General features: G+C 34.9%; 1 non-coding gene across 1 annotated transcript; it reads left to right on the top strand.

Moving 5' to 3' along the window:
• The first annotated feature begins 3,525 nt into the window (after nucleotides 1-3,525).
• LOC113870559 lies at nucleotides 3,526-3,632 on the top strand. The gene has a single exon (XR_003505581.1). It is a non-coding gene; the product is annotated as a small nucleolar RNA R71 (small nucleolar RNA).
• Nucleotides 3,633-5,326: the final 1,694 nt, after the last annotated feature.

The following is a 5,326-nucleotide window of genomic DNA, read 5'->3' as shown; positions in this document are numbered from 1 at the left end:
CAGCAAGCAAACAAGTTTAATTAATTCAAACAATAGAAAGTAGCAATCCTTAGTTCATCCACATAGATTCTATCATCATTCCACTCAAGATTTAACACTCATCCTCTCTCCCATGAATTAGGTTAATTTAACAAGCGAAAATCAACCTTATGGTCATAACGAAATTACTCAATTTGTTAGGCTCTAATCCCTCATCCCAAGATTACGCAACCTTAGAATTAAACCTAAGATTAAGCAATCCCTAGTTTAGAATCTCCTTAAATGAATTAGGGTTAATTACGCAATGTCCCCTTCATTCACCATTAATTCAATTCAAGCGGCAAGGAAGAAGTAATTAATGAAAAGAAAGGAGTTATATTATCATTAAAATCAAGGAACTTAAGAATTCATGTGAACTCACTAAGTATTACACAAAATTTAACCCTCCATGGAAATGGGGGTCAAAAACACAGTTTGGAAATGCAGAAAACTCATTGTCATTAATGTAAAAGTAAGAGAAATGAGAAACCAAAACCTAGGTTGGACCCTTGGCTGTCACCCAAGGTTGCCCTAAGCTCTAGAAAATGTCCTAATTTAGTAAATAAAAGAAAAGGTACGAAAAGTGTAAGAACTTTGTGCCCTAATTTGGTAAAAATCTATTTATACTAAGGTTGGCGCCCTCCAAAGTGATTACTTTCATTCTTTCATAGTAGACATGCGCATCATCACTTGGTTTTTACCTTTCTGTAGTGTCCACTATCAACTTTGATAGTAGACACGCGCAACACTGGTACATTTTGGGCACTCTGGAGTGACTACTATGAACTTTGATAGTAGCTACGCGCAACACCTTCAATTCTGCACACTCTGGAGTGGCTACTATGAACTTTCATAGTAGCCATGCGCAGGCTTAGTGGATTCTGGGCTGCTGTAGTCGTCACTTTTAGCTTTGAAAGTGATCACTTTGGTCCCTTTGCTGAAAGTAGCTTGTTGTAGTGGTTACTATCAATCTTGAAAGTAGTTACTTTCACCTCAAATTCCTCAAAATCTAATAATTCTTCAAAATAAGCTTTGAAATTCCTGCCACATTATTCAAATTATCAAAACATGTAAAATAAACTATCTAAATCAATGTAAATTAACCAAAAACTAAGAAACCTATATTATTTAGCCTAATTGGAATATTCATCTTATTTACACTATCAAGTCTATTCTTTTCTATAAAAAGAAACAAATGATGTATAAAAATTTAGTAAAATGTGGATTCATCAAATTCCCATTCAAAGATTACGATAACAACAGAATTAACAACTCAATTAATCCAAGAACTCAAATTTTAGAAGCAAGAATCGAATCAATACATCAATTCAAGGTCCATAAACTCCTAACTATGAAGAATTAAGCAAACATTGTAACAAAGAAAGAGAAAGAAGGAGTAGAAGAGAAAGAACAAAGAAGAGCCATCTTCAACAATCCCCAATCCAATTCCTCTTCTTAGAGCTCGATGTTCTTCCCCAATACTCTCCCTAACTCTCTCTGAACGAAGAAAAGAAGTAAAAAAAATGAAAAATGAGCAAAAGATGCAAAAATCTAAGTATTTCTGCAATTCATAATTTTTCCCGCCTTTTGCGCATTATCACTTTTCTTCACAAGAGTAGCCACACAAAGGCTTATCTGGTGTTCTAGAAGATTGGAATGATCACTTCCAGAGGGGAATTTCCCTTTTTGAATTATGCGTTGTTACTCTTATCAGCAAGAATGAATGTTCCAGAAGGGCGTGTTTTCCAGTCAGCCTCTGCGTGATCACTCTCATCAGTGAGAGTGAGTGTTCCAGAGGAGTATGTTACTCTTCATGCCTCTGCATGATCACTTTTATCAGTAAAAGTGATTGTTCTAGAGGGGAACATCAAAATGCAGTCTATGCGTGACTCCTTTCCTGCAAAATAGTGACTCTTTTCATCAATCAAAGATCTCTAAAACCTCAAATAGCTCACTTATTCAACTCTAATCCTCTCAATACACACTCACAACATCAAATCTCAATTCATGTATCAGATCAACCCTAAAATACAGATGCAGCAGAATCACAGAAATGAAATTGTAGAAATTGAACAAAATGAAAAATGAAAATTCAAATGCAATGCAAAAAGCTTAAAATGGTTCAGAAATGTGAGTTGCCTCTCACAAAGTGCTCTTTTAACGTTACTAGCTTGACGCCTATTGATCTTTGATTCTAAGAGATGATTTTGATGATAATGGCTCTTGCTCTATCTTGAAACGTTTTCCCTTTTTCTCACCAACTTGCAGCTCTTCATTTAATTCTGAACATGCAAAAAATAAAAGTGGAGGGACTTCCAGCAATTTAATATACTCATTATCTTGGTATGTTACTGCAGCAAGGATCTCTCTTAGTATAGAATTATCATTATGTTTTTCCTGCTTGGAATGCTGCAGTCCTTGAGGAAATAAAAGCTTTTTGCATTTAGCTTCATTTATTGGTTTGTAACCATCTTCAAACAACCACTTTTTGGTTCTTTTATTAGGTTATGTCTTGCTGCAGTCCTTTGTTTGTTTTCTCTTACATTCTCTTAAAACAGTTAGTTGCTCTTCCTTGCAATCCTCTTGTTGATTATCTTGATCACTATTCTCTTCAGATTTATCTAATGCTTCCTTTTTCTCAGCAACTTTAAGACTTGAAATTTCCACCTCACTTCTTGTGCAGAAAACTTGGGTTTGCTCTATTGGATTCACAATGGTATTGTGTTGCTAGGAAACCTTCCTTCAGCTTTGTTAGCAAGCTGCTCAGCCAACTGCCCAATTTGCATTTCTAACTTCTTGATAGAGCTTTCTTGATTTTTGAAATTTGTTTCTGTCACCTTCATAAACTGCAGTAATGTTTCTTCTATTCCATTCACTTTCTCACTCAAAGGTCTTGAATACCCTTGATTTTTCTGGAATTGTGCAGAAGAACTCCCTTGGAAATATTGTTGCTATGCTTCAGGAGCTGCACTTGGAAAAGGTGCAGAACCTGCATTCCCTCTTGTATTAGAATTCTGTGGGTTCCACTTGTAGAATTGTTGTCCTCTATTATTATTAGGCTGAAATCCAGGTGGATAAGATTGTTGTGGCCTTTGGTAATTGCACATATAGTTGACTTGATCAGATTGTTCTACATCTGTGGGATCACAAGCTCCATTCACATGGTTGCCACCACAGAAATCACAACTCAATTGTGAAGTTGGAACAACACCAGTCTACATATTGCTTATTTGTTGAGTTAATGCAGCAATCTGTTAAGAGAATTGTTGATTTTGTAGTTGGTTTTGAGCAAACAAGGCTTCTATGGATTTGATATCATAACCTCCTCTCCTTGAAGCTTGTCTTTCATTCAAATTCTGATACATTGAAGAAGCCATCATCTCTATAATTTGCTGGGCTTCTTCCAAGGTTTTTGAACTCAATGAACCTCTACCTGCTGCATCTATCATAGTTTTGGTTGCTGCAGTCATTCCATTATAGAATGTTTCAAGTTGCATCCACTCCGGTATGCAATGATGAGGACACTTCCTTAATAATTCCTTGTATCTTTCCCATGCTTCATATAATGGCTCTCCATTTTGCTGAACAAATGATGTAATTTCCCCTCTTATTTTTGCAGCTTTTGAAGGGGGAAAATATTTTGTTAAGAAGTTGTTCACCAAATCAGCCCATATTGAAATGCTACCTTGTGGCTGAGCTTAAAGCTAGCACTTTGCTTTATCTCTAAATGAAAATAGGAATAATCTAAGTCTAATTGCATCCTCACTCACCCTATTAATTCTGATTGTGTCACAAAGTTGTAAGAAATTTGCAATGTGCAGATTTGGATCTTCTGAATGGCCTCTTGCAAATTGGTATTGCTGCACCAGATTTAAGAGTGCAGGTTTTATCTCAAAGTGATTGGCCTGGTTGTAGGTCTCAAGATAGAAAAGCTGAACCCTTCTAAATTAGAAACTCCGTAGTCCCCTAGTGTTCTCAGTCTTGGTTGCTCTGCCATCTTTGTTTGTCTTAGAATTTGACTGGTTTGAGGTGAAGGTGTAAAACTTTCTTGCTCCTCCCTTTGAATTTGTTTAATTCTTTCTTCACTTCTCAACCTCTTTAGAGTTTAGTCAAGGTCAGGATCAAATACCAACGTGGATTTATTTTTGTTTTTCCCTCGCATATACAAATCAAAATTAAACAAAATTAGACTTATGCAGAAAAATATCAGCAAAAGCATATAAAATTCAAGTCTAAACAATTGCAAAATTATGCAGAAATTCTCTACTATTATTCTATACTTATCTAATTAAAAGAAAAACAGAGTCCCTGGAACGCACTATTATGCTGAGTTTGAAGTCTTCTGGAACGCTCACTTTCGCTGGCGAAAGTGACAACGCACATCATGCAATATTTGGGACTTGTCTGGAACGCTCACTTTCACTGACAATAGTGATCACGCCTAGCTCAAACTCCATAAACCTTGTTCTTTGAGTTCAGACTTGCTACTTTTCCTCTATCTTTCCATTGATCTTCCATCTTCATGAACTTCGCTCAAAATTTTCTACAAAAACATGCTTGAATTATTAATTTGTACACAGAAAATACACAAATGCTAAAATAACTATGTATTTAAAGAAAAGCTTCAATCATTCTATTTTTATGAGTTTTTCTGCTTTTTCCAACATATTTTCCTTATAAAATGGATTAAAAATATAGTAAAATACTAGTCAAAATATGGGTTCATCAGAAGTCATTGGTGTCCTTGATAGGAAGTAGGCACAAGACCTTGAACAATATGAAATCAGTAAGCACAATAATGTATTAAGATAGAACTATGGGTGGCTGAGAGATCAAGATCATATAAGCAGTATGAAAGAAAATCCTAGCTGAATTAATTGATGCATGATAATGTCAATGGTGCAAGATGTCAAGATAATGTAAAATGTAAAAAAGGATAGAAAATGAATATTAACAAATTATTTTTATTTTGAAATAGTTTGAAACTTATTATCTTTACAATGTCACGCACCTTATTAATCAAATATGAGTAGTTACGATGATGTGCAAAGTGATGCAAAACAAATTATTTTCATTTTTGGATAGTTTGAAGCTTACCATCCTTACAAAGTCATGCACCCTATGAATCAAATATGAGTAAGAACTCATGATTTCTTTACTTGGTTTGTGACTAAAGACTTGGCCAATGTGTTTTCACATTAGCTTATGCTAATATGATGATATGCTTATTTTGTCATGTTGTATTTATTGAGAAGTCAATGAACTTACTATGACTCAAAACAAATCAAAATAATTGCAATGATCTTTT

Source organism: Abrus precatorius, unplaced genomic scaffold (genome assembly GCF_003935025.1).
Source record: "Abrus precatorius isolate BTA unplaced genomic scaffold, Abrus_2018 Scaffold6, whole genome shotgun sequence".
Taxonomy (NCBI): domain Eukaryota; kingdom Viridiplantae; phylum Streptophyta; class Magnoliopsida; order Fabales; family Fabaceae; genus Abrus; species Abrus precatorius.
This window is presented reverse-complemented; position numbering and strand designations above follow the sequence as displayed.